This window comes from Saccopteryx bilineata, chromosome 1, assembly GCF_036850765.1.
Source record: "Saccopteryx bilineata isolate mSacBil1 chromosome 1, mSacBil1_pri_phased_curated, whole genome shotgun sequence".
Classification (NCBI taxonomy): Eukaryota; Metazoa; Chordata; class Mammalia; order Chiroptera; family Emballonuridae; genus Saccopteryx; species Saccopteryx bilineata.
In genome coordinates this window covers 12,572,915-12,595,103 of record NC_089490.1, presented here as the reverse complement: position 1 = coordinate 12,595,103, position 22,189 = coordinate 12,572,915, and the positions used below count along the sequence as shown (strand labels likewise).

At 55.7% G+C, this 22,189-nt stretch overlaps 1 protein-coding gene across 1 annotated transcript in view; it reads right to left on the bottom strand.

The window, feature by feature from the left end:
- Positions 1 to 20,514, bottom strand: part of PACSIN1 (protein kinase C and casein kinase substrate in neurons 1) — a 67,590-nt gene extending 47,076 nt beyond the window's left edge. The window contains exon 1 of the mRNA XM_066279834.1: positions 20,177 to 20,514. The gene's annotated coding sequence lies outside the window, so the exon portion shown is untranslated. The remainder of the gene's footprint in view (positions 1 to 20,176) is intronic.
- Positions 20,515 to 22,189: the final 1,675 nt, after the last annotated feature.

Below are 22,189 nucleotides of genomic sequence, written 5' to 3'. Positions count from 1 at the left end.
ACAACACCTCCGCCCTCCTCCCGCCTCCCTCCTCCCGCCTCCTTCCCCCCTCCCCCTCCCCCCTCCTCCCTCCCCCTCCTCCCTTCCCTCTCCCCCCTCCTCCCTCCCCTCCTCCCTCCCCCTCCCCCCTCCTCCCTTCCCTCTCCCCCCTCCTCCCTCCCCCCTCCCCTCCCCCTTCTCCCTCCCCCTCCCCCCTCCCCCTCCCCCCTCCCCTCCCCCTCCCCCCCTCCCCTCCCCCTCCCCCCCTCCCCTCCCCCTCCCCCTTCTCCCTCCCCCTCCCCCCCTCCCTCTCCTCCCTCCCCCTTCCCCCTCCCACCTCCTCCCTCCTCCCACCTCCCTCCTCCCTCCCCCCTCCTCCCTCCCAGCTGCCGGCTGTGCTGCTGATTCTGTGGAAACGGGAGCACTCCGCAGAGACTGCCCCCACATCCCTGCCTCCCGCCGGCACTGGCCCTGCCCTGGGCTCTCCAACCGCATCGCTGCGCCCAAGGCTGGTCCCCACCGCCTGCAGTATCAGTTTTCCTCTGCACGGAACCTCTCCCGTCAAAAGAAACACAGTGTTGTGTCTCTCGTTGAAAAAGCCAAGCCCCTGGCCAGCCTGCACGCGGTCCTGTCCTGTGAGCCGGGGAGGACAGTCCTGGGAAGGCCGTCCAGACACCCTGTGTCCACTCCCTCCGGGCTCTCGCGGGCTGCCACCGACCCCACGGTGCCAAAGCACCCCCTCCTGAGGCTGCCGCTGCACCCCAGAGGCCCTGCCCTACTTGGCCCCTCAGCCTCTCTGACAGCACACCCCGCCTCTGTCACCGCTGGGTCCCTGAGCTCAGGCCTGGGGCCCCTTCTGCCCCCCAGCTGCTCTCTAAGGGCTCTCACCCAGGTCCAACTTGGCCGCTGAACTCCAGCCTCGTGAAGCCAACCACGGGCTCCGCGTCCCGTCTGGGTCGCGAATGGGTTGATGTGTCCCGGATAGAAGAACTCTGAGAGCGCTGCTGGTCTTCTCCGCTCAGAACACCGCACCCCTGTCCCCCTAAATGCTAGGTTCCTCTCCCTCCCGCACCCCACCTCTCGCCCTGCACCCCTGTGCCGTGGCAGCCTGGGTCCGCCTCATCGTCTCTCATCTGGAGGACTGTGCAGTCCCCTAAGAAGGCCTCCGAGTGGGACATGGAGGCTCCGGCCTGTTCACTTGCCCTCACCCCCCAAACACGCCCCCACTCCCCACGCCCCACCAGCCACCCTGTCCTCTGTGCGTCCCTCACACACGCCAGACTCTTTCCTGCCTCGGGGCCTTGGCGTTTGCTGCTCCCACAGCCGAGATACTCTTCCCTTGATGGCCACAGGGCTGACTTCCTCCCTTTGTTTAGGTCTCTCTGATCAATGTCCCTGACCTCCTTCACCCTCTCTAAAACAGCCAGCCCACCCCTGTCACTCCCTAGCCTCTTAAACCTATCTTATTTTTCCTTTGCAACACTTTTCACTCCCTGATGTTATTTCTTGTTTTTAATTATTAAACTTTTTTTTTTTTGTATTTTTCTGAAGCTGGAAACGAGGAGGCAGTCAGACAGACTCTTGCATGCGCCCAACCGGGATCCACCCGGCATGCCCACCAGGGGCGACGCTCTGCCCACCAGGGGGCGATGCTCTGCCCCTTCGGGGCGTCGCTCTGTTGTAACCAGAGCCATTCTAGCGCCTGAGGCAGAGGCCACAGAGCCATCCTCAGCGCCTGGGCCAACTTTGCTCCAATGGAGCCTCGGCTGCGGGAGGGGAAGAGAGAGACAGAGAGGAAGGAGAGGGGGAGGGGTGGAGAAGCAGATGGGCGCTTCTCCTGTGTGCCCTGGCCAGGAATCGAACCCGGGACTCCTGCATGCCAGGCCGACACTCTACCACTGAGCCAACTGGCCAGGGCTAAACTTTATTTTTTTTAGAGCAGTTTTAGGTTCGCAGCAAAACTGAGCAGAAAATCCAGAGGTGCCCACATCGCCCCCTCCCCCAGCCCCCCCGACTGTCAGCGTCCCACCGCAGAGCTGCACAGTCTTTATAATCCGTGAACCAGCACGGACACGTCCTTGTCACCCAGAGTCCTTGGATGACGTCAGGGTTGACTCCTGGTGTTCGCTGTACATGCTCTGGGTTCTGACACGTGTGTAATGACTGTATCCACCACTGTAGTACCACACAGAATAGTTCTGTTGCCCCCCAAGTCCTCCTACTCCTCCTGGGGGTTCCCCCCTCCCTCCCACTCTGCCTTCCTCCCTCTCCCCAAACCCCTGACAACCAGGGTCTTTCCATTGTCTCTGAAGTTTTTTGCTTTTTCCAGAAGGTCATATGGTTGGAACCATGCAGTAACCATGTACCCTTTTCAGACTGACTTCTTTCACTTACGAACACGTCTTTAACGTTCCTCCTCGTCTTTCCTGGCTTGATAGCCCAGCACTCTTTTGAGTGCTGATTACTATTCACGCCTGGATGAACCACAGGTTATATCTATTCACCTATTATAGGACATCTTGGCTGCTTCTAAGTTTTGGCCATTCAATTCCTGGACAGTCACAACACACAGTCGCAGGTTAAAGGCACTGACGAGTCCTGCTTCAAGAAAACTCTTTCCCTTGGGTGAACCCAGTTTTTCCCAGACTTGAAAATGCGTCTAAGTATAACCCCCCCACCTCCTAGGGCCACAGGAGCTTGTCCCAGGAGGGCAAGCCCTGTGGGCTGGGACAGTCAAAGAAGGCTTCTCCTTGAAGGAAGAGGCCGTGAGAGCCAGGAAGCACAGTGAGGGCCCGAGGGAAAGGGGACGGCTGGGTCTGGGGTTTGAAGGATGTGACTCAGGCTGGCGTGACGACCCCGAGAGAAGCAATGGCAACTAAACTGGGGACCTGACTCTGGTGACCCACGGCCACACAGCAGCTGGGGACCCCTGGACAGGCCGCCTCCCTCCTCTGCTGCCTCTCAGTGCCACTGTAAGATGATACCCTACTGCCCAGAGCCTCGGAGGCCATGGGTGGGTCCTTATGTCGGTTTCTAGAATTCAAAAAGCCTAATGCCTCTAACACCCAGACTGAGTCTCTAAAGACAATTCCCCATTAAACAGATCCACAGGGAAAAGACGCTCCACAGAAATGGGAAAAAAATACTTTCAAATCATAGGTCTGATAAGGGTCTGGTTTCTAGAATAACCCAACAGTAAAAAGATAAATTACCCTAATAAAAACAGGCAAAAGATACGAAAAGGCATTTCTCCCCCAAAAAAGATACAAAAGGTCAATAAGCACATGAATAGATGCTCAATGTCATCATTAGTCATTAGAGAAATGCAAGTCAGGCCCACAATAAGATGTCACTTCATACCCACTAAGATAGCCATGAACAAACAGATGAACAATTCTGGCAAAGTAGCTCAGTTGGTTAGAGCGTTGTCCCCCTTGGTAGATACACCAAGGTTGCAGGTTCGATCCTGGTCAGGGAACATAAAAGAATCAACCAATGAGTATGCATGAATAAGTGGAAGAACAAATCAATGTCTCTCATCAATAAAAAAATAAAATAAAACGATGGACAATAACAAGTGTCGATGAGAGTGAGGAGATACGGGAACTTTCACACGTTGCTGCTGGTGGGAATGTATACGGGTGCAGCCTGGAAAACAGTCTGGCCATTCCTCAGAAGGTTAACGTAGAGTTACCAGGGGACCCAACAATTTTACTCATAGCCATAGAGCCAAGAGAAACGAAACCACAAAAACAGTTGCGTCCACACAGAAACTTGTACATAGATGCTCATAGAAGCATTCTTCATAATAAACCAATGTGAAAACAAACTCAAACGTTCCTCGATAAATGAAGGCATCAACAGAATGTGTATAACTACACAACAGAATCGTATTCAATCCTAAAAAGTCACGAAATACCGTTACATGCTACACCATGGATGAACCTTAAAAACATCATGTTAAATGAAAGAAGCCAGTCACAAAAGACTTCTGTGGTTCCATTTGTATGAAATACCCAGAATTTAGGCAAATTTATAGAAACAGAAAGTGGTTGCTGGGAGCTTCAGGGGGAGGGGAGTTGAGGAGTAACGCTAAGGGGCATGGGGTGTCTTTCTGGAGTGATGGAAACATTCTGGAATTAGAGGTGTGCGGAAAGTCACTGAATATGAAAAACAACAGCAACATTCAAATAACATATATAAAGGATCCGCAGCTCCTTGCAGAGATGGCCGCTGGCCACTCTGAGGACCCTGGAGCATCAGCCCAGAAAGCAAGCCCACGTTCAGAGACCGGGTGCATGGAGAGGGGTGAACGTCAGCTCAAAGAGGCTCCCGCTGGCCCAAGACGGGACAACGTGGGCACCGCTGAGAATAACGCCTGCAAGGACTTTAAAAAACTCATCAAATTTATAGGAATCCGACACGATGATAAAAATCAAAGTTAAAAAAACCCCACAAAGTGTATCAATAACCCAATGTCTGCACAATGGTGGTACACCAGGGCTCCTGCACGCGCTGCTTGTGAATGTGTGACCTGGTACAACCACCTTAGGAAACAGCTCAGCGTGATCTGGTAAGCCTGAGGATACACACACACACCGCCACTGCCCAGGAGTGCCCTGAGGGCACACAGCCCAGGAGTGCCCTGAGGGCGCACACACCCCGCCACAGCCCAGGAGTGCCCTGAGGGCGCACACACCCCACACACAGCCCAGGAGTGCCCTGAGGGTGCACACACCCCGCCACAGCCCAGGAGTGCCCTGAGGGCACACGCATACCCGCCACAGCCCAGGAGTGCCCTGAGGATGCACACAACCCACACAGCCCATGAGTGCCCTGAGGGTGCACACATATCCCACACACACAGCCCAGGAGTGCCCTGAGGATACACACACACCCCACACAGCCCAGGAGTGCCCTGAGGGCGCACACACACCCCAAACAGCCCAGGAGTGCCCTGAGGGCGCACACACACCCCCACACAGCCCAGGAATGCCCTGAGGGTGCACACATACCCCACACACAGCCCAGGAGTGCCCTGAGGGCGCACACACCCCACACACAGCCCAGGAGTGCCCTGAGGATGCACACATACCCCACACACAGCCCAGGAGTGCCCTGAGGGCGCACACACCCCACACAGCCCAGGAGTGCCCTGAGGGCGCACACACACCCCAAACAGCCCAGGAGTGCCCTGAGGGCGCACACACCCCCCCACACAGCCCAGGAGTGCCCTGAGGGTGCACACATACCCCACACACAGCCCAGGAGTGCCCTGAGGGCGCACACACCCCACACACAGCCCAGGAGTGCCCTGAGGATGCACACATACCCCACACACAGCCCAGGAGTGCCCTGAGGGCGCACACACCCCACACAGCCCAGGAGTGCCCTGAGGGCGCACACACCCCACACACAGCCCAGGAGTGCCCTGAGGGTGCACACAACCTGCCACAGCCCAGGAGTGCCCTGAGGGTGCACACATACCCCACACACAGCCCAGGAGTGCCCTGAGGGCGCACACCCCCCACACACAGCCCAGGAGTGCCCTGAGGATGCACACATACCCCACACACAGCCCAGGAGTGCCCTGAGGGTGCACACAACCTGCCACAGCCCAGGAGTGCCCTGAGGGCGCACACATACCCGCCACAGCCCAGGAGTGCCCTGAGGGCGCACACACCCCGCCACAGCCCAGGAGTGCCCTGAGGGCGCACACACCCCACACACAGCCCAGGAGTGCCCTGAGGGTGCACACACCCCGCCACAGCCCAGGAGTGCCCTGAGGGCACACACATACCCACCACAGCCCAGGAGTGCCCTGAGGATGCACACAACCCACACAGCCCATGAGTGCCCTGAGGGTGCACACATACCCCACACACAGCCCAGGAGTGCCCTGAGGGCGCACACACACCCCCACACAGCCCAGGAGTGCCCTGAGGGTGCACACATACCCCACACACAGCCCAGGAGTGCCCTGAGGGCGCACACACCCCGCCACAGCCCAGGAGTGCCCTGAGGGCACACACATACCCGCCACAGCCCAGGAGTGCCCTGAGGATGCACACACCCCACACAGCCCAGGAGTGCCCTGAGGGTGCACACACCCCGCCAAAGCCCAGGAGTGCCCTGAAGGCACACACACCCCGCCACAGCCCAGGAGTGCCCTGAGGATGCACACCCCCCACACACAGCCCAGGAGTGCCCTGAGGGCACACACACTCCCCACACAGCCCAGGAGTGCCTTGAGGGCGCACCCCCCCCACACACACACACACAGCCCAGGAGTGCCCTGAGGGTGCGCACCCCCCCTCCGCGCGCCCCCCCCCCCCGCACTCCCCCCCCCCCCCCCGCGAAGCCGCATGCACGTGTTCACCCAGAGGGGCTCCCAGGAACAAAGAACGTCCTCAGCGGGACTCCCCACGGTGCCCACACATCAGAACCCACCCCATGTCGGTCAGTATATCACGGTATATTTCCGTGCTGGAACACGAGGTAATAAGCTACAAAGAACATTCTAGATGCGCGGCAGAGAGAAAACGTTCATGGAAGAAAAGACGGGCATCAAATAATAATTCCAGTAATTAAAATTAAGAGAGACCGAATTGTTTGGTTTGGGATGCATACTTCGTGATAAAACCAAAACCAAAGCAGCTAGTAACCCAAACTGTTTAGCATAGAGGGTCCCTCTGGGAGAGAGGGGCTGGCAGGGGAGCCCCTGGGGGTCCTTTGGAGTTGTGGCAATTCTGTTTTTGACCTAGACGGTGGCAACTTGGCTCTTCGCTTTTTATTAATTTATTAAAATGCATAACCTATTGTATCTACTTTTATATTTAAAAATTTTTTTTAGATTTTATTCATTTTTAGAGAGAGAGGAGAGAGGAGAAAGAGAGAGAGAAGGAGGAGCAGGAAGCAGCAACTCCCATATGTGCCTTGTCCAGGCAAGCCCAGGGTTTCGAACTGGCAACCTCAGCATTCCAGGTCAACGCTTTATCCACTGCGCCACCACTGGTCAGGAATATATATAACTACTTTTGTATTTTAAAAATGGGGGACAAACAGCCTGACCAGGCAGTGGCACAGTGGATAGAGCAGGGGTCCCCAAACTACAGCCCGCGGGCCGCATGCGGCCCCCTAAGGCCATTTATCCGGCCCCCACCGCACTTCCAGAAGGGGCACCTCTTTCATTGGTGGTCAATGAGAGGAGCATAGTTCCCATTGAAATACTACTCAGTTTGTTGATTTGAATTTACTTGTTCTTTATTTTAAATATTGTATTTGTTCCAGTTCTGTTTTTTTACTTTAAAATAAGATATGTACAGTGTGCATAGAAATTTGTTCATAGTTTTTTTTTTATAGTCCAGCCCTCCAATGGTCTGAGGGACAGTGAATTGGCCCCCTGTGTAAAAAGTTTGGGGACCCCTGGGATAGAGCGTCAGACTGGGATGCAGAGGACCCACGTTTGAGACCCCGAGGTCACCAGCTTGAGCGTGGGGCTCATCTGGTTTGAGCAAAGCTCACCGGCTTGGACCCAAGGTTGCTGGCTTGAGCAAGGGGTTGCTCAGTCTGCTGAAGGCCCAAGGTGAAGGCACATATGAAAAAGTAATCAATAAACAACTAAGGTGTTGCAATGAAAAACTAATAATTGATGCTTCTCACCTATCTGCGTTCCTGTCTGTCTATCCCTATCTATCCCTCTCTCTGACTCTCTCTGTCTCTGTAAAAAAAAAGGGGGGGGGGTACAAACACGCACTGGTCACCTTTGAGGGTTGCAAGAGCACAAACTCATTTCTCTAAAACTGATAAAGGGAGACAACGGAGCCTTGGTCCTCGTGTACAGAGCACATTTCAGCATCATAAACTAGGTAAAGGGGCAAAGTTCTTCTTTACAGAAATATAGCAAATGCCAACCAAAACGATCGAATTAGAAAAATCACCCCTTAGTAAAGAGACGAATGTGGTAGAAACAAGGCGTTAACCTGCAGTAAAGGTGGGGTGGCCACAGCCCTCGGGGTTCCCCACCTCTCCCGGGCCCTGCATCCCCTCCAGCCACTGCGGGGGGCACCTGACTTCCCGCAGACGGTGGAGGTGCTCCGCTGGCACTCCAGCCAGGCCAGTGCCGCCAGCCAAGCCCCCGTGGCCAGGCTATGGGCTGAGCAGCGGCTCCACGGGCCAGGCAGACAGGCTGATTTGCATGTGCTTTGCATGCTTTCTTTTCCGTCCAAACTTTGCACAAATATTCCGGGAGTTCTGCCCAGCGGGGACACAGGCCCCTCCTGAGTGCAGCCCGACGTGAGTCTCCAGGCCTGAGGTTGGGAACGCAGCCCAGGCGACCAGGGCCCAGCTCCGCTGAGCACAGGTTCAGAGCAGCTGGGGGGGGGGGGGACGGGGGACATAGGGGGTCCTGGCAGGAGAGGGGGTCTCAGGACGCTGGAGCTGACGCAGGCTGGGGCGCCCACCCTCATTCTCCTGCCTCAAAGACCCCCATCACCAAGGCAGCCTGGGGGCCCCTCCCACCTCCCACCCTTACACCCCCCAGGCGGCAGTGCTGTGACTTGGTTTCTCCCCGTGGGCTTGGCCTTGGCCCTGTCTGGGGTGGGAGGGAAGCCTTCTGTGATTTGCCACCTTGCCCCCCGGCCCTGCCCAGGGCCACCTGAGCCAAACCCGCTTTGCAGCTTACCAGGCCAGCTGGTGTGAGAGGGGAGGGGCCCCCAACGCCCAGGCCTAGCTGGGGGTTGGCAGAGGGGCGCCCGCCCTGCCCAACGACGGAGCCAGTGACAAAAGGGCTGGGAAGGAGAGCAGGAGTGAGATCCTGAACCCTGTAGCGAGGTGGGGGGGGGCTCCATCTGAGGTGCCCCGTCTGGGGCAGGGCCAAATGGGGCAGGTGAGACGGCAGCCGGTCACCCAACACTCAGGGAGCAGGCGGCGGAGGCTGCCTGGTGCCCGATGGAGCTGCTGATAGAGGCGACACCAGATACCCTGCGGTGGGTGGGGCCAGGGAAGGGGAGGCAGGCTGGGGAGGGCCAGGTTCAGAACCAGGCCGGATCCCAGCTCTAACTCTCACTCACAGGACGCTGGCTCAAGGCCTTAAACCGCCCCCCCCCCGCAGCCTCAGGCTACTAGGCTGAAGACCCGGGTTCCGCAAAAGGGACCCGAGTTGGTCAACACAAGGGGCCCAGCATGTAGTAAGCGCTCAACAAGCCTCCCAGGTTGTCACGATGGGACTGGGCAGTTGTCAGCGGTGGTGAGCAGGGCGGTAGGCAGCCGAACGCTGGACAGATCCACAGACTGGAAGCTCCATGGGGCAAGGACGAAGCCACTCATTCAGTGGCACAGAGCTCAGTAAACTGTTGAATGAGTGCATGAGAGTAAAGCCATGAACCAGTAGCCACTAAGACCACTTATCAGCCATTTATCTTACTGGATCCCCAGTAAGAATCTGAGCTCGAATCCCAGGTCTGCCTCTTCCTGGCTGAGCAACCCCGGGCAAGTCATTTCAGCCCTCAGAATCCCTGCTTCCTCTTACAGCAAACGAGAATAATAGTAATTAATAGAAAATGGATATAGAGCCTGACCAGGCAGTGGCGCAGTGGATAGAGCGCCGAACTGGGCACGGAAGACCCAGGTTCAGAACCCTGAGATTGCCGGCTTGAGCACGGGCTCACCAGCTTGAGCGCAAGGTCGCTGGCTTGAGCAAGGGGTCACTCGTTCTGCTATAGCCACCCCCGCCCCGGTCAAGGCACGTATGGGAAAGCAATCATTGAACAACTAAGGTGCCGCAATAAAGAACCGATGCTTCTCGTCTCTCTCCCTTCCTGTCTGTCCCTATCTGTCCCTCTGTCTCTCTGTCTCTGTCACACAAAAAAAATGGATGTGGAGATTTAGAAGTGCTGCCTATGCCCCTTTATCAGACAGACGGGGAACCTCTCCCCCAGCCGCTGCAGATGCCAACTGCTAATGGGTCGCAGCTGCCCCCTTGCCTCACACAGAGACACCTGCCTGCAGGCAGCAATGACAGCCCGAGGAGGGGTCCAAGGGCTGGCTGGCCCCTTGCCTGGAAGGACAAGCCCGCGGTGCCTGCTGCCCGCACGCACCAGCTCAGGTGGGATGAGGCTAGAGTGCTAGACTGGCTCTGAAAGCCACCACCCCCAGCCCCTTCCTCGCCCACCAGGCACCCTGGCTCCCTTGCCCTGCGCACGTGCCTGCAATAATAACTCACCTGCCCAGGAATCTCCACGCTGGGCTTGGCTTCCAGGGAATCCAGCCTTAGACAGGAAGTATGCTGTCAACTAGGAAGTGAACACACAAGGACCCCGTTGTTTCATTTTCCAGGGAACAGTCCCGAAAGAAGAGGAGAAGGAGGCCCACTCTGGGGGGGGCTACTCAAGGGGTTCACAAGCAGGTAGGGGCAACTGACAGAATCCAACAAGACTATAACATCAGGGACGCGTAAGCCGTAAGCTCTGTGAAGGAATAGGAAGCAGGGTCAGGGGACAGAGAACACCAGGGGGCTCCTGTGGATGAGCCGCTCTGGGAAGACTTCTCTGAGGAGGTGACCGCAAGAGGTGTGAACATCATGAGCCAGACACAGGAAACAGTAGTGCAAAGGCCCTGAGGCAGGAGGATATTTGATACATCCAAGAAATAGCCAGGAGCCCTGGTGAGGATGGAGCGGGTGCGAGTTGAGGTCAGATGTACTGGGCAGTCAGGTTACGCAGGGCCTTGTAGGCAGTTACAGGACTTTCTGTAGGACTCTGGGCTTTGCTCTGAGTAAGAGGAGTCGCTGAAGTTTTGAGCGGGGGAGGGGTATGATCTGATTTAGGTTTTAAAAGGATTCTCTGGCAGGAAGACCAGGTAGAGGCTGCCGCGGTAACCCAGGAGAGCAAGGGAGGAGGTGGCAAGAGGTGCTCAGAATCTGGGAGCGGGAGGTCGGGAGGCAGATGAACCCACCTACCAATTTACAGAAGGGACCAAGGAACACGTTAAACCACACCACGGGGATGCCATTAGCAAAATCCAGACCCGGGAGAGTCTACAGGACCAACATCCCAGCTTCTCCAACAGATACACTGACAGGGAGAAAAAGAAAAGGATGGAGAGGAAACTGACGGGAAAGAGACTAAGACAGATCAACCAATCACGGTGTGGGAAACGTATTGGCATACTGACACAAACAAACAAGAGAAGAAGACAACGCCCTGGCTGGTGGTGCAGTGGATAGTGTCTTCCGGAATGCTGAGGTCACCGGTTCGATCCTGGGGTCATCTGCTCGGTCCCGAGGGTGCTGGCTCAACCCCAAGGTCGCCAGTTCGAACCCCAGTCAGGGCACAGATGAGAAGCAATCAATGAGTGTACAACTATGTGGAACAATGAGTTGATGTTTCTCTCTCTTTTTCTTTCTTTCTCTCTTTCTCCCCCCACCCCTCTTTTCTCTCAAATGAATGGGGAAAAAAGACCTGTCTGAAAACTGGGAATGCGAAGACCAAGTAGATCTTTGATGATCCAGTGATTTTCGACCTTTGTTTCTCACGCACTCATAAACTAATTACCAAAGAAAACGGGGCCCTGACCTCTTCTTCTTTAGTAACTAATCTATTTGTGCCATGAGATGAAAATGGTTGTATTTAGTCAGGGGCACTGACCTTAGTAATTAGTGTGTGTTTGTGCCATGAAAAAAAAAAGGTAAGCAATGATCACTCCTTAGGTGTAATAATTTGTAGTATTGTGATTACGGCAGGAAAAATTTTTATCTTGATATATTTGTGATGCAATGACTCCTGGGATTTGGTGTGAATTATTATGGCGGGGGGGCAGAAATGAAACAGTTATTATAGTTATTATGGGCGGGCCGAAATGAAACAAAGCGGGCCACGAGTTGATAATAGCTGCAGTTGACTGATGGGCACATGGGGGTTCATTCTACTATCCTCCCTGCTTTTATAAAGGCTCACATTTTCCCGCAATATAAAATTTAAAAATCATGGACAAAAGCCCTGGCCGATTGGCTCAGTGGAAGAGCGTCGGCCTGGCATGCAGAAGTCCCGGGTTCGATTCCCGGCCAGGGCACACAGGAGAAGCGCCCATTTGCTTCTCCACCCCTCCTCCTCTCCTTCCTCTCTGTCTCTCTCTTCCCCTCCCGCAGCGAGGCTCCATTGGAGCAAAGATGGCCCTGGCACTGGGGATGGCTCCATGGCCTCTGCCCCAGGTGCTAGAGTGGCTCTAGTCACAACAGAGCAACGCCCTGGAGGGGCAGAGCATCGCCCCCTGGTGGGCAGAGCGTAGCCCCTGGTGGGTGTGCCAGGTGGATCCCGGTTGGGCGCATGCGGGAGTCTGTCTGACTGTCTCTCCCCGTTTCCAGCTTCAGAAAAATACAAAAAAAAAAAATCATGGACAAAAGAGTCCAAGGGAAGGCGCCGGATGGGCCCCAGGCCCCTGTGTGAGTCAGAGTCAGGACCTTGCTGTGGGCTTCCTGAGCCCCAGGCCCACGCTCCTGCTGGCCGCAGCTGTCCCTTCTCCGGTGGCTGGTCAAGGCTGGACCCAGGAAGGCCCGGAAGAGCACGTGTGGCCCTGGGGCAGGCCCAGGGGGAGCAGAGAGAGCCCCGGGCCCCCCACAGCAGTGAGTCTAATGAGTCTGGGCATCTACAGCACCCAGCACCTGCCCCTCCAGACTCACTGCCCGCCTCCCCGGGGTTCCTGCGTGGTTGCTTCCCCACCCCTGGGCCCGCCTCTCACGTCCAGCCTCTGTGTCTTTGTCCCTGCTGTCACCCTGCCTGGAAGGGGCCTTCCACCTCTGAATCTGCCATCCTTTCCTCCCTCCTTCTTTCCCTCCCTCTTTCCTTCCCTCCCTCCCTCCCTCCCTTGTTCACCTCCTGCAGACCCCCCACAGCCAGTCACCCATCTCGGTCTCTGGAGAATGCCCACCTGCGCTGAGACAGGGACCACCTCCGTGCCTTCCCAGCCCGGCCGCACCGGGTTGAGGGCGCAGCCCCCGGGGCCAGACTGCACCTGCATGACTGGGAACCCTTGGCGCCTGCCTGCCCTGTGGCCTCAGGTAAGCCACTTCACCCTCAGCTTCCACCTCTATAGAGAAAATACGGAAGGCTTCCTAAGTCACCGAGGAGCCTGAACGAGGTCATGAGCATGGATGCGTGGAACAGGGCCTGGCGTGTGACAGTGGACCTCAGGCCCCTCGGGCCCCCTGGCACCGCCTCCCTCCCTGTGCCCCAATGTCACACTGTCACTCACACACACACACACACACACCCCGTGGTGGCAGGGACCGCTTGCCTGGGTACTGGGCTCCTGCGATGCACCTTCTGCAGCCTCCTGATGCCCAGACTGACCTTGTCCCCTCCCCCACCCACCCCAGGGTCAGGAAGAGGAGAAGCAGAAATCAGTCACAAATAAAAACGCTTTGAGCCTGACCTGTGGTGGCGCAGTGGATAAAGCATTGACCTGGAAATGCTGAGGTTGCCGGTTTGAAACCCTGGGCTTGCCTGGTCAAGGCACATATGGGAGTTGATGCTTCCAGCTCCTCCCCCCTTCTCTCTCTCTGTCTCTCCCTCTCCTCTCTAAAATGAATAAATTTAAAAAAAAAATAAAAAAATAAAAAAAAAACGCTTTGAGCCCAGGGGCAGCATCTGACTCAAATGCCACTAGATTAAGGGGAATGTCATTTATATGCTCAATTTATTTTTTATTTTTTTTTAGATTTCTAAAAAAAAATCTCAGGTATTATCAAGTATCATTTGATTATGGTTTTCTAAATGTATTGATTATTTAGAGAGAGGAAGGGAGAGAGACAGGCAGACAGACAGAAAAGTTGATCCGTTTCTGTATGTGACCTAACTGGGGATCGAACTGGCAACCTTTGCTTATGGGGACGAAGCTCTAACCAACAGAGCTGTTCAGCTAGGGCTTAATTATGTTTTTCTGAGGAATGATGTTTGTTGTATAAAACTCAGACAGCACAGCCCAACCTGTGGTGGCGCGGTGGATAAAACGTCGATCTGGAATTCTGAGGTTGCCGCTTTGAAACTCCAGGCTTGCCTGATCAAGGCACATACAAAGCCCCAACTATTACGACTTGATGCTTTCTGCTCCATTAAAAAAAAATTCAAACAGCACAGGGTGCTGGAATACAGAGGGAAGACCCCTTCTTGCCTGCACTAGGCCTCCCAATCTCTGTCCCAGAGGTGAGCTCCGATGACCATCGGGTCTGCAGCCTTCTAAACGTTTTTATGCCATAGGAACATAGAGACACGTGTATTTTTTTAATGGGATCATACCACATCTTGTTCTACAAAGTCTCTTGCTTTAACTAGATGATATGTCCTGTCTTTCCACCCTGGTATTTAGCTCAGCCCCGTTCTTGTTTCCTGGGGACTCCGGCATCTAAAACAATGCCCAGCGCACAGAAGATTCACATCGAGACGCACCGACCGAAGGAGAGTATGATCGCTGCCTAAAGTCACATGGTCCTGAGAGGTCCTGATTACCTCACAGCCCTCCTGGTGGACACTTAGCTTGGCCACACTGACCGTCCCCACCGAGGTCTCTTTGCTCTTTACTCAGAGGGTACCTGTAGGAGAAATCCCCGGAGGAGGAGTGGCCAGGCGGTCAGAGCTTTGATGGCTGTTGACAGAGGCAGAGCGACGTGTTCTCGTGGGCTGATGGGAGGGTTCCCGTCTCCCATACCCTCTGCCACACAGGGCTTCATTATGACGATGACTTTTCTTTTTCCAACTGATTAACCTTATTTAGTGACTCCACCCTTGATCATCAGTCTCCTTTTGTCCCTCCTGAATAAGAGGATATATCCCTTTATTAATATTTCTGAGCAGTACTAGGGAACCAAAAGCCACGAACGGGCAGCTACTTACTGTCTAGACCAGTGGTAGTCAACCTGGTCCCTACCGCCCTCTAGTGGACGTTCCAGCTTTCATGGTGGGAGGTAGCGGAGCAACCAAAGTATAAATAAAAAGATAGATTTAACTATAGTATGTTGTTTTATAAAGATTTATTCTGGCCCAGGCTGGTTGGCTCAGTGGTAGAGCATCGGCCTGGCATGTGGGAGTCCCGGGTTCGATTCCCGGGCAGGGCACACAGGAGAAGCGCCCATCTGCTTCTCCACCCCTTCCCCTTTCCTTCCTCTCTGTCTCTCTCTTCCCCTCCCGCAGCCAAGGCTCCACTGAAGCAAAGTTGGCCCGGGTGCTGAGGATGGCTCTGTGGCCTCTGCCTCAGGCGCTAGAATGGCTCTGGTTGCGGCAGAGAGATGCCCCAAGATGGGTAGAGCATCGCCCCCTGGTGGGCATGCCGGGTGGATCCCAGTCGGGCGCATGCGGGAGTCTGTCTGATTGCCTTCCCATTTCTAACTCCAGAAAGAAAAAAAAAGAAAAACAAAAGATTTATTCTGCCAAACTTAGCAAAAATCCGACATAAAGTACTTGATAAGTAATTATTATTCTATGCTTTAACTTGCTGTAACTCTGCTCTATAAATTGTATAGAGTAAAGTTACTTCCCTACTTTATAAATCACCATTACTGTGAAACTGGTGGGCGGTTAGAAAATTTTACTACTAACAGAGATACAAAAGTGGGCGGTAGGTATAAAAAGGTTGACTACCCCTGGTCTAGACAGTAAACAGAAACAGTTACAGATGCAACATTTGAAATATTTCATTAATTTCCAAAAATGGACATTCTTTCACTGTCAAATTCAAGCAAGCATCCATTGACCCCTCCCCCAACACAAAAGAAGAAAAGGTTAGGGCCCCGCACTTCTTCCCTCTCCCTCTCTACTCCCCATCCCAGTCGAGGGGGCCAGATTTAGCAAATAAAAATAGAGAACACCTGGCTCAACTGGGCTGTCAGATAAGCAACCACGGGAAAGCTTTAGTACAAGTCTGTCCCCTTGCGGGTGGCGCACACCGGCCACCAGAGGTTGCCCCAGCTGCTGGGGGTGCTGTGAGCACACGACACTCGGCTGGCAGCCCTCAGCTTGCTGCTGCCGCCAGCCATCAGCCAGGGGCACACCCCACGGCGGATGGAGGCTGAGGTCTGAAGGCCTCACCATTCCGTGCTTGTTCAGCTCTCACGGGCCCCTCTGGCTCCAGAGCACCCCATGGGTCCCTGAGGTTTGCTGCGGGGCCAGCGTCAGAGGTCTCCTGGTCACTCTGGCCACCCTGCTCCCTTCCCCTGCTGTCCACAGGCAAGGCTCGGGTACCTCTCCCCACACACACAAATGCTTCCTGGGACCCGGGCCTGCCCGCCCAGCCCCAGCCCCCACCTCTCCCTCTAGTCCACAGGGCTGGAAACTGGCCACCGAGAGCCCATAGTGGGTGGGTCTGGTACCGCCTAATGGCTTTTCTGTATTAGCCTTCCCATTACATTAGAAAATTCCCACAACAAGGATGCATCACTTTGGTAATAATAAAATAATAATAATAATAAAAGCTTTTTTTATTTTTCTTCAAGAAAAAAATCGAATGGACATAGATAAAAGTGAGGCGGATGCCAGGGGGAGGGGGGTGGAGGGGAGTAAAGAGGGACAAATCGATGGTGACTGACAGAAAATGACTTGACTTGGGGTGACGGGCACACAAGGCAATCAACAGTTCAAATGCTACCGAGACCTTCACCTGAAACCTATGTGCTCCTACGCATCCGTGTCACTCCATTAAATGTAATTTCTAAATAAAACTTGTTTAGATTAAAAAAAAATCTAAAACCAAAGCAAGCAGCCCCCATCCACCTGGCACGCCCTCCGCTCTCCTCCCCCATGGCTCCCACCTGCTTCCCCAGGGAGGGCTCCCCCTAACAGCAAGCTCCCCACCCCAAACGCTCTCCCTGTCCTGCTGGGCCCACGGGCAGTTTCACTTCTCCCCGGAGGAGGGCTTCTACCACCAGCTGTCCCTGCTAGGGGGGAGGGGTTCACGTGCAAACTACCTTTTCCTCATCTACTGTTGGGATTAGAAAAATGCTGTATGGGTCCTAAGACCCATGAGGAGAGAGAGAAAGGGATGATGGGACCAGCACACCCTCACCGCTGTGCAAGCGCAGGCTGGGACCGCTTGAGTCCCAGGCACTGAGGACACTGCGGACAGGACAGGACAGGACGCAGAGCCTGGCCCAGGAACTTCACAGTCTGGGGACGGGGGCAGGGGGACAGCATCAAAAGCCCCAGAGGGGCCTGACCTGTGGTGGCGCAGTGGGATAAAGCGTCGACCTGGAAATGCTGAGGTCGCCGGTTCGAAACCCTGGGCTTGCCTGGTCAAGGCACATATGGGAGTTGATGCTTCCAGCTCCTCCTCCCCTTCTCTCTCTCTGTCTCTCCTCTCTCTCTCTCTCTCTCTGTCTCTCCCTCTCCTCTCTAAAAAAAAAATGAATAAAAAATAAATTAAAAAAAAGTAAAAAAAGCCCCAGAGGACACTGTGAGGGGCAGTGTGCATGGTACGAGCAGGGGCTTCCAGCCCAAGCTTCTGGGAGGAAGAAAAGCCTCAGGGACCCGAGGAGTGTGTAGGGAGGAAAGTCAGAGCTCTAGCCCGGGGAACGGCCGCGCAAGGTCTGCAGGTGAGAGAAGAGTGGCTTCTTTGAGGAACTGAGACCTTTCTGCAGCTGGAGGGCAAAGAGAGGATGAGAAGAGAGAGAGGAAGCCCAGGCAGGCCGGGGGAATTTTAGGAAGATTCCATTTTGTCCTCAGGGCAATGGGGAGCCATTGAAAGATGCAGAGCCGGGGAGTAACCGACCCCGATGGGCAGCTTATAAAGACTGCTCTCTCGCTCAATCAGACCGATCGATATGGGTGTTATTACTCATCCACAACTGTCACGGGTACATTGAACCATGCACACTGCCTACCGCGCAGGGACTCTAGCCATGAAATATCTGTATCTCCACAGATAGAGCACGTCCCCAGCAACTAGGTCCACAGCCCTCTTGACCTTGCAATAGGGAACAGAGGTTAAGAGCAAGAGCATGGCCTTGGGAGCCGAGGTTCTAGTCCTGGCTCCTCCACTTTCAAACTGTGTGACTGGCACTCAATGGGAAACTTCTCTGTGCCTCACGCTCACTTGTGACATGGGAATAATAACAGCACCTATGCCTCCGAGCTACTTAGAGGGTTGAATGAGTTAAAAAAAATACTTGGGACAGGCCCTGGCACATGACTGTTAGTTTTCACTGTTAGCACGGCACCTTCCCCTCAAGGTCCCCAGGGCCAACACCTTGCAGGCACTAACTAAACATCCTCCGCTCGCCTCCCTGTACCCCTGATGCACCTCCTCTGACTCTCTCCACTGTTAGGGGCCAGGACAGAGCCAGAGAGAAGGAAACCCTGGGCACTAGCACAACTGGACCCTCCGATCTGGGTCTGGGGCCCAGGAACTGAGTGTCACCCCTGGCTCTGCTGCTGGGCTTCCCTGGGCCTCAGTCTTCCCGTCTGTAAGACAAGGACAACAGCATGCAGATGTCCCACCAGCATAGCTGTCCAAGGAGCAGCAAGGCTGGGAAAGAGCTCTGCAAATGTCCACGTTGGTGACAGACAGGAGAACACCTGGAGGCAGCCTCTCCTGGCCACACAATGGAGTCACCTCCGAGCTCACTGTGAGGATCCCCAGAGGCTGAGGGGGGCCCAGCTTGGGGCTTCCGAGACTCCCTCCCGCTCTCTGGGACTCTGCCAAGGGCTGGGACAGAGAGACAGAGAGCCCAGGTCTGAGCTGAGCACCCCAGATAGACAGTGCTACAGCAGGGGCCTGAGGGGAGTCAGCTTTTCAGCCAGGGCCCCCCCCCCCGAGCCTGGGCTTGGCCAGAGCACTCAAACCAGGGTCTCATGAAAGACCCTCTGGAGACTGCAGAATTTATCTCCACGTGCTACCGCTGGCCACTAGTTCCAGGCGCAGGAAGGACCTACATGGGATGGTCTGTTTTCGGTGGCTGTGTGGTCCTGAAGGGCAGGGAAGGATAACTCAAGAGGGGGCTGACCCCCATCCTTCAGGTTGCCCGCTATTTCCCAGAGTTCAAGTTCCTTCATTCACTTATTCCACAAACATTCATTTGGTGCCAGACGCTGGTCAGAGGCAGGGATGATGATAGAACGAATCTCAGACAGGTTCCTACCCTGAAGGTCCTGACAGCAATAGACAAGACATCAGTAGCCAAACCACAAGGCAGACTAGGTTAGAGACGCAGGGCAAGGAGCTCACCTTGGGTATCAAGGAACCTGCCTGGAGGGGGTGGCTTGCCAGTGGTGATTCGGCCTTGTGATGAGAAAGCCTGGGAGGTGAGGGATAGAACCTCCAAAATCACTGGCAGTTCTGTTTGCGCCCCGCTGTGCCAGAGCCAGGGCAATGTGGGTTATTTATGGTGATGCCAGAGAAAAGCAGCCATGTGTCACCGCACGTGGGGTGCAGAGCAGGCAGCGGGGGTGGGGGGCAGCTGGGGCTTGAGGCAGGTTCTGGCCAAGCCCTGGGATTTGCCACTGTGTCCCTCCCACCCTGGCGACCTGTTAACGTTTTCATGGCCTCCTGTAAAGCAAAAAATATGTGGGGGGAGAGTTCCAACAGGCGGCAAGTGGCCTGGAAGGGCAGTGCCAGGCCGATTGTGGCTTCTGCTGTAGCTGCCCGCGGTTTAGCGTCACCTTCTCCTCCTCCCCCCGCCCCCTGCCCATCCCAGCTGTGGGGGAAGGGGCAGAGGGACTGAAGAAAATGTCTTTCTTGTGAACCAGACAGGGCTTAGGGCGCACCAAGCGTCTGTGCTTCTCCCCAGCCTACTCTGATCCGTAAGGGGCTTCTGCGCCAAGCGGGCAGCAGCCCATCCACCCCGCTAGTACCTGAACACCCCAAGCTAGAGACTCGGATCCCAGCGGCCTGGACCCCAGCTTCCCAAGGAATCTGTTTCCTGCGTTTTCCCACGGGTAAAGGCCTCCGCCACCCCTCCAGCTCCTTCTCCCGAGGGGCCCACAGCAAGGGCATCCTTGGCACTGCCTGGGGGATGTCTTCCTTCGCACCCCAGCGTTTGCAAAGCACCTCTCACCCCCGGCCGTGCGCTCACCTCTCTCCAGGTAACTGCCCAGTCCTCCCCCGCGATCTCGCCGGGAAGACGCCAGTCTCTGCATCCCCCCCTTCCCCGCCAACACGCACTCCCTAACTGGCTCCCCTCCCTCCCCACCTTCTATCCAAGGGCCAGACCCCCTACCTGGGAGCAGGAGTGCCCGGCACCTACGGTGGCGCCACGGCGCCTAGCGGGGCGTCTGGGGCCCGGTCTCAAGCCCGGCCGGCTTCTCGGCAGAAGAGGAGGCTGCGCCGCCGCCGCCGCCGCCGCCGAGTCTCCGGGATCTCGCCGGGGTGCGGGAAGGAGGAAGGTCAGAGCCGAGGAGGATGGGGTGGGGAGGGGGGGAGGAGGGAAGAGGGAGGAGGGAGGAGGCGTGCACAGATGCGCGCAGATTAGAGAGGCATTTTTAGCGAGCCAATGGCAGGCGGCGCAGGGCGGCGCGGTGCCTGCGCAGGTGGCAGGGCCGAGGCTGCTGAGGCGGCAGCAACCGGCTTAGCCGGCCCCGGGGGTCGCCCCCGGCGTCCCCAGCTCCCGGGCCGGCGCTCACGTCCAGGGGGTGCTCCCTGCAGGGCCGAGGGGGCTCTGCGGCGGCTGTGCGGGCAGTAGCTCCCTGGCGCGCCCCTCCTGCAGGCGCGCGGTGCACCCAGAGGTGTCCCTCCCCTCCCCTCTCTGCTGTCTCCCCACCCACCTCCTTGGACTTGCCTCCCGCCCTGTCTGTCGGTTTCTGGTTTCTCCTAATCCTGCGTCTTGTACGTGCGGGTGCGTGCAGGAGGAGGTGGTGGCCGTGTGTGTGTGTGTGTGTGTGTGTGTGTGTGAGCGCGCTCTGGAGTGCCGGCCCCCTCTCCCCAACCATCCTACTCATAACCCTCCCCCCCACAATCAGCTTCTCCCTGAAGTGCTCCCCTTGACCCTATGGGGCAGTCACTAACCCTCCTGTCCTAGTTCCAGCTGGACCTGCTGTCCCCAAGGTGGACCTTCCGTCATCTCCTGGGGGCTCTCTGTGACCCCTAACAGCCTTCACTCTTCCTGCCTGGAACCTTGAATGCTTCTGGGAGCCGGGACACTGCAGCTGTCCTCACTGCAAACATGCGAGAGGCTGAGAGTTCATGCAGCATCTATTGACGGCCTACTCTGTGCCAGGCTCCGGATCTCCTCAGCGTACAAAACGGCAGAGCTCAGCCCTCAGGCGGCGCGCCTTTATGACAAAAGACAGATGTTAAGTATAATAAATATTGTATTTAAAGCCGGGGTGCACAAAGTAGGAAAATAAAGCTTGGGATAAAGAGAGTGTTCAGGGCAAAATTAGGTCCCAGATATTTGCGGGGAGTGGGGATGGCTGAGTTTGATCAGAAACCCCTCAGGTAAGCATGCAGACTCTACTTAGCCACAGACCCCCCCCACCATTCCCTAATTTTTCACCTGGGTGGGTCACACATTTAAATTTCTTGACTTCCCCACCATCTCTCCTCACCAGAGGTACTGAAATTCATGACCCCAGTGACCCAGGGGAATGCCCAAGTGCAGTATTTATTCATTCCACAAGAATTCTCTGAGCGCTGACTGCATGTTAGGTGTTAGAGCCTAGTTAAACTCAACACCTAGTGAGGGAGGCCGGATAGCAGTACCTGCCCGAAGGATGAACAGGACAGCCGAGGGAGTGGATAACATTCTGGAGAAGGTGAGAGGGCTCTGGGTTAGGGCCATCCAGGAGGCTGGATAGCAGTACCTGCCCCAAGGATGAACAGGACAGCCGAGTGAGTGGATAACATTCTGGAGAAGGTGAGAGGGCTCTGGGTTAGGGCCATCCAGGAAGGCTTCCTGGAGGAGGCAGCATTCCAACGGGGTGCTAAATGATAGTTGGGATACTGATGAGCCACATGAAGCAGGAGGCAGGGAAGGATTACTGTGAGAGACTAGCAAAGCCAAGGACATGGGGCTGGGGCTTGGGTCCCGGAGCATTTCTGGATACCCCTCATTTAAGGGCTCTGCCAGTGTCTGAAGCTGACAAAATCCCATCCCCCATCCCCACCCCAGAAGTTTCTGGTCCCAGCTGCCCTAGCCTCAACCTGAAATTTCCCATTGCTCCGCCCAGGAGAAGGCAAGATGAGCTTGGGGTGGGGTGGGTGGTGGAAGGAGAATGAAACAGCTTTCACTCAG